The following is a 12,587-nucleotide window of genomic DNA, read 5'->3' as shown; positions in this document are numbered from 1 at the left end:
TCGACGGGACACGGACCGGACGGTTGCTGTTGTTGTTGTTCGGGTGGAGGGTGAACCTTTGGAAGCCGTTGGAAGGAGGATGAACCATTCCACTCAGATGGCTTCTTACTAAGCTCACCATCACAGAGTCTGGGGTGGGTGGTGGGGAGGAGAGGAGGGGGCTGCCTGGGGTATCCCCGACCCAGAACCAACCAACCAACCAACGAACGGATTATATGATACCTCCTATACGTGCTTTTATTGCGTGAAACTTGCGTGTTTTTCTGTGTAATTTCTTTGGATCGCTGGTCGTCATCATGGGCAAGGAGCAGGAGCTGCTGGAAGCCGCCCGCACCGGCAATGTGGCCACCGTGGAGAAACTACTGACGGGGAGGAGAGGAGGGATCCTGGGCTCAGCCTCCGGGTCCATACCGCTGCCCAGTCTACTGAGGTGAGAGAGAGATAATAACAACCTTTGGCATTGGTCCGAAATCTCATTGTTCCGACATCCCATTATTAGTCAGAATCTGGTGATGTTTAAAGGACAACTTTGTTGTTTTTACAACAAGGGTTCATATTTTAGATTGTTATTCGAGAAAAGACAATGTGAGTGTTAAAATGTTTTCATTTGCTTCGTTCTTTTGTTTTATGGCGTTTACCGTGCTAAAATGTGGGCCATGCATGCGCATGGGGGCATGCGTGGCTAAATATGTATTTTTACACAGAATAAGCCAGCAGTTTCTTTATTGCTGTTTACAGTAACACTTCTAGCTCCCATAAGTCACATCCAACCATGAAAGGTTGCGCTTATTCTGTGTAAAATGACATATTTAACCACTTGTACGCATGCCCCCAACCACTGAAATAAGAATCTCTACAACAATAGAAAGAAGTAAATGAAATCATTTTAACACTCATCTTTTATATTCTTTAATTACAATCTAAAATATGAACCCTTGTTGTAAAAAAAACTAAAGTTGTCCTTTAACCTGGTGAAAAATACTATGCCTAAACCTAAACCTTAACCTAACCTCAGTAAAAACTATTCCTAAACCTAACCCAAACCCTAACCTCAGTAAAACTATGCCTAAACCTAACTCAAACCCTAACCTCAGTAAAACTATGCCTAAACCTAACCCTAACTAAATTCGGACAAATGAGATGTAGGACTAATGAGATTTCTGAATTATGAGCAGTCCCCCCATATACTGTAATGTTGTACCATAGTGTGCTGCTGCTGCTGCTGTAGCTACTGTGGGAGGGCTATTCGCTGTGATAAACCGTAGTGGTTGTTATCTGCTGTGTGCGAGAGAGAGAGAGAGAGAGAGAGGAGAGAGAGAGAGAGAGAGAGAGAGAGAGAGAGAGAGAGAGAGAGAGAGAGAGAGAGAGAGAGAGAGAGAAATATCTATTGACAACATGGTCTAAAGCAGTGTTTCTCAACCTTTTTTCTGCATGGGCACACTTTTCATGTCCCAAGAATCCATGGGCACACCAACATAATACGGGGGTGTATGTTAAGGCTGTCGCACAACAGTAGTGAAAACAGCAACACCAAAGGTCCCCAGGCACAGTGGTTGAGAAACACTGGTCTAAAGCAGTGTTTCTCAAAGTGGATTCCAGGGACTCTCTCTGTGGGTTCCTTAATTGGGGGGGGGGGGGGGGGGGGGGGGGTTTAAATGGACCCATGCCAGTCTGTAACTCTGACAGTGTACAAATGGAACCAAATGAAATGATTTGGTTCCATTTGTACACTTGTCAGAGTTAAGGGGAAGACCTTGGCCTTTGAAAGTTTTGAGAAACACTATGGTCTATGCAGAAACACTATGGTCTATGCAGAAACACTATGGTCTATGCAGAAACACTATGGTCTATGCAGAAACCTCCTGGGCTCAGCCTCCGGGTCCATACCGCTGCCCAGTCTACTGAGGTGAGAGAGAGATAATAACAACCTTTGGCATTGGTCCGAAATCTCATTGTTCCGACATCCCATTATTAGTCAGAATCTGGTGATGTTTAAAGGACAACTTTGTTGTTTTTACAACAAGGGTTCATATTTTAGATTGTTATTCGAGAAAAGACAATGTGAGTGTTAAAATGTTTTCATTTGCTTCGTTCTTTTGTTTTATGGCGTTTACCGTGCTAAAATGTGGGCCATGCATGCGCATGGGGGCATGCGTGGCTAAATATGTATTTTTACACAGAATAAGCCAGCAGTTTCTTTATTGCTGTTTACAGTAACACTTCTAGCTCCCATAAGTCACATCCAACCATGAAAGGTTGCGCTTATTCTGTGTAAAATGACATATTTAACCACTTGTACGCATGCCCCCAACCACTGAAATAAGAATCTCTACAACAATAGAAAGAAGTAAATGAAATCATTTTAACACTCATCTTTTATATTCTTTAATTACAATCTAAAATATGAACCCTTGTTGTAAAAAAAACTAAAGTTGTCCTTTAACCTGGTGAAAAGTGCGAGAGAGAGAGAGAGAGAGAGAGAGAGAGAAGAGAGAGAGAGAGAGAGAGAAATATCTATTGACAACATGGTCTAAAGCAGTGTTTCTCAACCTTTTTTCTGCATGGGCACACTTTTCATGTCCCAAGAATCCATGGGCACACCAACATAATACGGGGGTGTATGTTAAGGCTGTCGCACAACAGTAGTGAAAACAGCAACACCAAAGGTCCCCAGGCACAGTGGTTGAGAAACACTGGTCTAAAGCAGTGTTTCTCAAAGTGGATTCCAGGGACTCTCTCTGTGGGTTCCTTAATTGGGGGGGGGGGGGGGGGGGGGGGGGGTTGTTAAATGGACCCATGCCAGTCTGTAACTCTGACAGTGTACAAATGGAACCAAATGAAATGATTTGGTTCCATTTGTACACTTGTCAGAGTTAAGGGGAAGACCTTGGCCTTTGAAAGTTTTGAGAAACACTATGGTCTATGCAGAAACACTATGGTCTATGCAGAACTGTGCACACTTTTACTACCAACTTAACACATTGACCGCCTCCCCCCGATAGTCCCGAGAAAAATCCCAATGTCGCTCCCCGCCAGGCCCCGATAGTCCCGAGAATTAGCTTTTATATAATGTAATGTTTAATTACATTCTCCCCCTGCTCGTGACAAATTCTGAGCCTTTTATCTTAAAGGGAACCTAAAATATCACACATCAAAGTAAGTGTGTTTGAAAAAAAGACTGTAATAATGTACAAATTGCAATACAAATGTATAAATCTCCCCAACCACAGTTAATTGGCAAAAGACGCATTTGAGCTCAAAAGGCTGGCAGCCGAAAAAAAAGAGAAGAAAAAAACAGCTGTGTGTGTGTGTGTGTGTGTGTGTGTGTGTGTGTGCACATCTCTTAGCTGGCTGGTGGTCCACGACCACTGTCTGTTTCAGTGGTCCCCCTGTCCTAATCAGCACACAGTCCCATAAAGAAATAGTGCTATCAGAGTCTCTGATTCAGAGATCTGTCTCTCTCTCTCTCTCTCTCTCAAGACACAAAAAAATTATCGCCAATTCGCCATATAAATGCTTCTAAAACATACCTGAGAATGATGATGGTTGATTAGTATCCACAGGTTACTGTATAATCCATATATCCAGGCTATAATATATTGTTTTGTAATGGTCCACAAGCAGCCAAGCAGGCCATTGTCAACAGGCGGTCCTTTGCAAAAGGGGGTCCCTGGGGGGTCCGCGGGCTCAACGCTTCGCTCAGCAGAGCAGTGGGAACACGATAATCAACTCTTACAAAATCAATCAATAAAACTGCCCGATTACATAAAGTTCACACGACGCGATCCAGTTGATTCAGAGACAAGTGAAGTGGTCCCTGAAAGGGGGTCCGTCCTCTCACTACCCTGCCTGGTCTCCAGCCAACACTTCTCAAGGGTGGTGGTCGTGGACCACCACCAAAACTCCCACGCTCCCCCACCACGCTCCTCCAAAAAAGCAAGAGATCAACTAGTGTTGATTACTAACGAGCAAAGACGCAGAGGAGCTGTTTAGCAGGGCAGTGCAGAGGATTTTTTTAGGGGCAGGGGGAGACATTTTTCTAACATGTCCTAGAATGTGAAAATAGCAGATCTACAAGCTCTACAAGCTCTCAATGTGTCACAGAGCGATGTGTTGAGCTTGTAGAGCTTGTAGATCTGCTATTTTCACATTCTAGGACATGTTAGAAAAAAGACTCATGCCCCCTTTGATGTCTATTTGTGTGTGTGCACCTGTACAGATCAAAACCCATCCGAGACCGAAAACAGACACATAGAGACAGAGAGAAAGCGCCCCCAAGTGGGGGCTCACATAAATGCTCACATAAATACTGCAATATACAGTAGTATATATGTGAAATTGCTGAGTGTATGGTCAGACATAGCCAATAAAAATATGTTTCTCTGCATTTTTCTAAACAGAAAATTAAAAAAAAAAGAAATCCTATTACATAATTACATTAGTACACTTATCTGATAATGCCTGAAGCCATAAAGACAAATATCAAGTGAGTTATCCACTTGAAAAGCGATCGATCACAAAAAGGTCAATATTTCCAGTTGTTTCAATTATAGCTGGATTTTGGTCAAAAATGGCTATTTTGAGATGGCTGCAACTATAGAAAAAAAAAGCTTTTTATTTATTTGTTTTATTTTTTGGTGAGACTAGAGGTGGTCCTGTTTCAATTCAGGTCCTGTATGACACAAAATACAGAATACAGAATTTAGGAAAAATGTCAATATAAAAAAAATATATCAATTTTTTCATTAAACAAAATGGCAGGGGAGCCAAACAGTCAATGTTAAAATGGCGGCCAATGAGTTAATGTGAAAAATGCTCCAGACAGCAACTACAACAATCTCTCTCTCTCTCTCTCTCTCTCTCTCTCTGAGGGGTGTACTGTACTGTACAGTCGTATTGTTCATGGATATTGTGACAGCTGATTGCTGTTGGTTGTGTAGACAAAGCAACAGGGTGTGTGTTTATGAACCAGTAAAACTCCCTAATCGGGCCAATATGTGTTTTGCAAAAATCGGCCACGTGGTGGCGCTAGAAGAGGCCCATGTGCAAGTAGATGTGAAGATGTTAAGTGTCATGCATATAGGCCTATGTGTTGAGGGAATGTGTGTGGCTAATTGCAAAGAAAAGGCATGATGTGTTCATGATTTGCGCATCTTTTGAAAGGGGAGCAATCCATCAAACTTTAGAAGGCAGTCGTCGCCTATCAGGAGGGAATATGGGAAATGTGACAGATGCATGTTGCTGACATGAGTTGCGAGATAGTGTGTAGCACTTTGCGTGATTTTAAGGCAAGATCTGTAGGAGCAGTGTCCATGAATGTTGTAAGAAAAAAGCAGCCTCATGGTGGCGCTAGAACAGGGGCATGTGAGAAATGAGGGGCGGAGGTTGTGGTTTGTCAGACAAGGATTGTGTGTGCAAAGTTTGACATGGATCCCTATCCATGCCAAACTTTGCACACACAATCCTTGTCTGACAAACCACAACCTCCGCCCCTCATTTCTCACATGCGGTGCCGGAGATAAGATTAGGGGCAAAAGTGTGACAGACTGACGGACAGCCAGTGGATGTTTTGATAGTAACTGCGCCCTGACGGTCGCAATTATTCACTTTACGTCTATACTTTATTATTGTTATTATTATTATCATCATCATCATTAGTATTATTATTATTATCAACTAGAATGTATGTATGTAAATGTAAATAGGAATGAATGTCCCGCCCTTTAATGCAAACCCCATTATACCTGTTGTCATAGGATCTGTTTTTGACCATCTGTTTGCGTGTGTCCATTTATGCCCATATATGGAGATATCTGTCTGTTAACGTCCATTTTATGCCCATATATTGAAATCTCTGTAGGACCCGTATTGACCATCTGTTTTCCGGGGTCCATTTTATGCCCATATATGGAGATATATGTATCTGTCTGTCTGTGTCCCTTTATTCCCATTATGGAGATCTCTGTATCTGTCTGTGCCTCGGACTGTGTTGCAGACACAGTGCCGGTTCCCCCTTTAATGCAAACCCCACTATACCTGTTGTCATAGGACCCGTTTTGACCATCCGTTTGCCTGTGTCCATTTAAGTGAAAAGGACCTTTTCTTTGACGATGGCTGGCCAGATTGCTGACATAGAAACAGAGTTTTTTTTTTTCAAAAGACACTTTCGGGTCAAAATTCTAATTTTCACGGCGCTGTGAGCTTGTATATCTGCTATTTTTCAATAGTTAAAGCATAAAATAATGATACACAATAATGTGTACCCGTTCTACACATCCACCTCCGAGCTGAGTGAGCCCCACTGTGCAACCTTTCACCCCAGGGACGTGCAGAGAATGTTAGAGAGTGACGGGGGCTGACATTTCTAAAAGGGCACTGAAAATGGCAGACCTCCAAGCTCACAACGCGTCGCAGCGGTAGGCTATTTTCGGCGCTTGATACCACGCTGAGCTAAACAAGTCTGGAGATGTGGTCTACGGTATGGATTTCTACATAGAGAGGGCAGAGAGGGAGAATTTGGACAAGGCAATTCTCTTGAATGCTGCCTTCAGGTATGGCATGGAAAGAGGGGGCATTTACATTCCTTTCACCATAGTGAAAACTGCATTCATGGTCTGGAGAGGGCACTTTTTACAGACGGATAAAAGGGCAGGGGCTCAAGCCCCCTTTGATGTCTATGTGTGCACGTGCCTGATTCACCCTGTGTGTACACTGCCAGTGGTGGAAAAAGTACTCACATTTTGTACTTAAGTAAAAGTATCAATACTGCAATGTAGAAATACTCTCCGTTACAAGTAAGGGTGCCCTCACACCAAAATACCTATAGTGGAATCCGCCAATGCATTTCAATGAGAAAGGAGCGTTTTCTTTTTTGCCAGTTGAGGATTTCTGCAAAAAAAAAAACGCTCCATTCTCATTGAAATGCATTGGCGGATTCCACTCTAGGTATTTTGGTGTGAGGGCACCCTAAGTCTGGAATCCTACATTTTTCTTGAGTAAAAGTACAAACGTATTGCTATGAAAATGTACTTGGAGTACCAAAAGTAGAAAGTAGCCTGCACATTATGCAGAATGTCCCCAGACCGTTTTTTTTAATAGATGAATATTTTAAAAATACTTTAAAAACACTGAATTGATATACAGTAGGTCTGAGGTGGTTACTGTATGTTTTGCAATAACATGCGAAATCTAAAAGTAACTGTTGTAGTGGAGTAGAAGTAAAAGTACATTGGAAATACTCCAGTAAAGTAAATGTTCCTCAAAATTGTACTTAAGTACAGTACTTGTACTTAAGTATGTACTTAAAAAAAAATGCAATTCATTAGTTACTTTACACCACTGCAAGGGAGAGACGGCTACCTGCCACGCACGCACGCACGCACGCACGCACACACGCACGCACGCGTGTGCGTGCGTGTGTGTGTGTCTTCGGGGGTTGTAATTTGAGGGTACTGAGTTTATTGTGTTAATTAGAGTTAGTTAATTAGATGGATTAAAGCCCCAAGCGACCCATCCTATAATTGACGGATGCAGCAAAGTAAAGTAACTAAAGTAAACCGATCAGACGTCCACACACATTATTTTATGATTTACACACCAGGCAAGAAGTTCAAATTACACTTCCATTAAATAAGTAAGAGGCGTCATGACAACAGTTGAGCTCGAGTTATCTAAGGTGGACTCTGGAGTTCACCTCGGCTGCTTCAGATATTTACATATAGTCCATATCTAGAGCAGTGGTTCTCAACCTTTTCAGGCCACAACCCCCACAATAATCATATTTTAACTGGGGACCCCCCACCCTGCAAGCACTAAGAGTTATGGCATTACATTTTGTATATCACGGTTATATCGTTGCGAGGCGTTGTGAGCATGTAGATCGGCTATTTTATTTCACAATTTCTGCCTCTAATATTTGACAATTTGGCCAATGTTTAATTTGTCATTTTAGAGGTATTAAAATGTCCTTAAATGATCACTTTAGAAATGTGCAGATACCCTCTAGTCTATACACTTAAACTTCATGTTGGTTTGTTTACTGTTGAGAGAGAAATCAATGTTGCACATTAAGTTAATCATCTGGGGACCCCCCAAAATAATTTGGGGATGTTGAGAACCACTGATCTAGACAACAGCATCAGTTGCTTAAAAAAAGTATAATATATAAAAATATATAATATTTCAAGGAAGGAATGACATAAAATGAGAGTTCCCCAAACATTTTCATGTCTGGCACCCCCAAATTGTATATTGCGTTTGCCTGCCAACAACACATCTTTTACCCCTTTATTGATAGGACAGTAGACTGACGGGAAATGGGTGGAGAGAGATGGGAAGTGACACGCAGCAAAGCTCGTCGGGATCTCGACTCGAACCCGCGACACACAGAATGCGAAATTATAACATACGCACTTTCTTTCCACATTTTAATTTCCTTTTTTGATCTGTTGCCCTGCCCTTAAAGAGGCGGTGCCATAGTTTTGTACTTTTTGTGGTTTTCATGTGTCTAGGAGATTGACAGTACTTCATTAGACCCCCTGATGTGGTTGTTATGAGCAATTATGTATTCCCTTTGTATTTGGGATTTCTTCCTGGAGGCTGACACCTTGTGGGTCAAAAGTGCCGATCCAAAAACACAGAGTGACATCATATAATCATCCCCTCCCATTTTACCATTCACCCAACACTGTGGGTGTGGCTAACTTCAGCTGGGTCACCACCCACCATGACAACCAGGCATACTTAATGAACTGGTGGGTGTGTGTGTGTGTGTGGGGGGGGGGGGGGGGATCATGGCACTTCATCTTTAAGTGTTGCTTTGAACTCTCATATCTAAATGGAGACTTGTGCATTATGTTTACTGTATTACACGCTTGCATATTTTAGATTTATTGCTCTTGTCACTCTGGGTGGGCTGTACAACGCGTCTCCCCCCGGAAAGGAGAGCGTATGTGTGAGTGACGGGCTTCAGTGGCGTCAGTTCAGAAAAAGCTAAGGTATGGCAACAGGACTGGTGTCTTGCACGCGCGCGAAGACACCAGTCATGTTGCCATACCTTAGCAACAAGGCATGATACATTTATTTAGTTTCTATGGTTTCTTAGGCTGGATATGGCAGCCTGGAACGGTTGTTCAAGTGCAGCTAAACTTGGCATGTTAGTAAACGTGCCACAATAAACAAAACATGCATTGCACCTGTGCAGGTGACCTGCGGAACCTGGGAATATACCATTCTGTCAAGATGGGGAGAATACAAGTGTGGAGAATATAATTATAATACCTTGTTAAAGTGACCATTTTGTTACATTTTGCATTTGTAGTTTATTTAACATAATAACCAGACATTCATGGATTTATATTTAAAAGTAACTTTTTTTATTTTCCCCCCTGGACCCAGGGTATGGCAGCTGCATACTCCTGCCATATCCAATTGACGCCCCTGATGGGCTTGTGTGATGCGCGCCTCATAATGACAGGGTTAGGGTTTGGGTTAGGGTTAGTGTAACCCACCATTTAGTAGACTGGTGGGACAACGGGAGAGGTCGCAGGGCAGGGGGGCTTGTAGTGCAGGCTAATGTTATGGGAACGGTCTGGGAATTGACGCATAGTTAACCATCTGAAGGCCTCCATTCACAGCATTCCAAAGTCATGAGGTCTGCCTAGAGGAGCTGTACACACTGTAAATCCTCAGTGGTAATTGTCCAATATGGAACCAAGTGGAACCCATATGGACCCCAAATTAAAGCCCATTTAGGCCTAGAATTATTGAATGCTTTAGCTATAGAAAAATAGCAGATATACAAGCTCACAGCCGCGCTGCGAGCTTGTAGATCTGCTATTTTTTTTAAAGTCGTGAACATGTGTGCAAATCTTTGAATATAATGTATTTTTAAAGCGAACGTTTGTAACTCAAATTTTGCTTCGGGAACTAAATATTTTGAGATGGGGGTCTGTGTCCAAATACATATAATTTTGGGGGTCCTTCACATGAAAAGGTTTGTGAACCACTGACATAGCATTCTCTCAAGAACAGACTGACTTAATATGACTTATGACTTAATACGGGGGTGTAAATATCGTCTCTGTCGGGAAGAATTTGTATGTTTCTTCGCAAAGTAAAGCCCCGCTTCATCATACAAGGCTGTCGCACAACAGTAGTGAAAACAGCCGATCTACAAGCACACACGTTGATAAATACAATACTTGCTTTCAAGCAGTTTTAAGGGGCACACTTGACCCTTCTCAGGGGCACACCAAAGGTCCCCAGGCACAGTGGTTGAGAAACACTGCAATATGGAACCAAGTGGAACCCATATAGACCCAAATTAAAGGGATAATTCGACTTTCAAAAGACAAACTTTTGGTCATTTTGTCGTCTACTCAGTCTTTTGTGAACACCCTGGACAGATTTTAATTTGCTTGATTCAGTATTTACAGTAGATATTTGATATTCATTTTTATCAGACACTCTCCATCCAGGGCCCCTTTCTATACAAACCCATTGTAACTTCTAGTGACTCATACTACCCTCCTAATACGTGAGCTGGCCGTGTTTTTTCTCGCTAACCTTTTTTCAAATATTTTATTGTATTAAATATTTTCCATTTTCCCCAAAAAATATTAAAAATAAATGAATAATATAACACACACACACACACACACACACACACACACACACACACACACACACACACACACACACACACACACACACACACACACACACACACACACACTGTAGAGAGGCTCATCTGCGTTCAAAAGAAAAAGCTGGTGTGAATCCTATCTTGGTGTGGAACAGGGCTATGGATGTACAGTACATGACAATGTGAATCCTATCTTGGTATGGAACAGGGTTCATGGATGTACAGTACATGACAATGCACACGCACAGAGTGGAAAATCAATAGTGGATGAGCTCATTGCTGTTTTTAATGGGTCATGTTTCCTGGCCGACCGCTGTGTTTCTGAGCATTAAGCTGCTTTACGTACACTACGCACTGACTAATAAGTAATAACTATGACTAGGTGGTTTTACATCAGATATATCAAATTTGGTCAATCCTAACTGTATATCTGCTTTAATTGAGTTTTTCTTGATCGTGTCATTCTAGTCATTTACATGTCCTGAATTCTCCTTGTTGCATATTGTTGTTTTGTTTTTTGTACTGAAAAGCGCTGTTTTCCGAGAATTTAATAAAGGTTGAAATGAAATAAAATGATGAGTACCGGTAGCCTCTTATCGTTCAGTAAATATGCTGTGCAAAAAATGATGACCGGCGATTATGATGGGAGAACTGTGTGTGTGTGTGTGTGTGTGTGTGTGTGTGTGTGTGTGTGTGTGTGTGTGTGTGTGTGTGTGTGTGTGTGTGTGTGTGTGTGTGTGTGTGTGTGTGTGTGTGTGTGTGTGTGTGTGTGTGTGTGTGTGTGTGTGTGTGTGTCAGCGCCGGCTGTGACAAGGTGACGTTTTTGAGAGATGTCTCAAGATAAGGCAGATATTCCCAAACAGATCTCTCTCTCTCTTTGTCTCACTCTGCTTTCTTTTTCTATTCTTAGTGTTATTTGTTACTCAGTGGCGGCAGTGGCTCAGGTAGAGAAACCGTCATTAGAACACGGATGGTTCCCAGTTCAAATCCGGGCTCCCCCAGAGTTGGTGTCGAAGAGTGCTTGAGCAAGACTCTGAACCCCTAGTTGCTCCCAGTGAGCAGGTTGGTGCCTTGCATGGTTTCCTCCGCCACGGTGTATGAATGTGTGTGTGAATGGGTGAATGTAATGCACAATCTATGTAAAGCGCCTTGGATAAAGGCACTATATAAATGCACCATTTATCATTTACTCCTAACTGTATCTATTTTTCTGCATCTGTCCTGTCCATAGCTGCTGTAATAATATAATGTCATGATGAACCATGACAACTGAATTGAATTTCCCTTTACATGATCAATAAAGGTCTGTCCGTCTGTTTACCCTCTCACTCTCTTGTAGGGCTGTCACGATATGCCTAATCCACGAATCGATTCAACTTTCGATTCTAAGGTCACGATTTGAACCGTTACGATTTTCGATAAAATATAGGATATACTATTTTTTGAAACCTCCTTTTTCAGCACTGAGAGCTACGGTGACCATTAATTTAGGCTGTTGTCTTGATTCATAAAGAGAAACGCTTGTTTCTCAATAAGTCACTTGTATTTAAATAACAAATAAGAATAGCAAAAGGCTTATCATAAACAATATAAACTTTGGGTTTTATGCTCTAACAAACTGACATTTTCATGCACAGAAGTGAATGGCGATTCGGGTTGTGATTTCGATGCACTGAATCGAAACGTCAATTCGTCACGATTCACGATTCGAATCGGAATCGTTGTGACAAGGGATGGAGCTCGTTCATTTGTATTGATAATGAGCACCTTATTGATCCTGCTTATTGAGCCGGGCTTTTATCCAGACCACTACTGAGGGTTTTCTAATATTTTGTGGAAAGATATGAGACGACAAATTCTGAACAGAACTGATATCTTTTTTTTATTGGACAGTTGTTAATTGTGACTGTGAGTTTGTTGCTGACCACCATTAATGAAGATG

The 12,587-nt window shown here is 42.0% G+C and overlaps 1 pseudogene across 1 annotated transcript in view; it reads left to right on the top strand.

Annotated features, from left to right (window-relative positions):
• The first annotated feature begins 296 nt into the window (after positions 1-296).
• LOC308308959 (ankyrin repeat and sterile alpha motif domain-containing protein 1B-like) overlaps positions 297-12,587 on the top strand; it is a 376,529-nt pseudogene continuing 364,238 nt past the window's right edge. Inside the window, exon 1 of the transcript XR_013963389.1 lies at positions 297-430. The product of XR_013963389.1 is annotated as an ankyrin repeat and sterile alpha motif domain-containing protein 1B-like (transcript). The remainder of the gene's footprint in view (positions 431-12,587) is intronic.

This window comes from Nannobrachium achirus (assembly GCF_963921795.1).
Source record: "Nannobrachium achirus genome assembly, chromosome: 23".
Classification (NCBI taxonomy): Eukaryota; Metazoa; Chordata; class Actinopteri; order Myctophiformes; family Myctophidae; genus Nannobrachium; species Nannobrachium achirus.
This window is presented reverse-complemented; position numbering and strand designations above follow the sequence as displayed.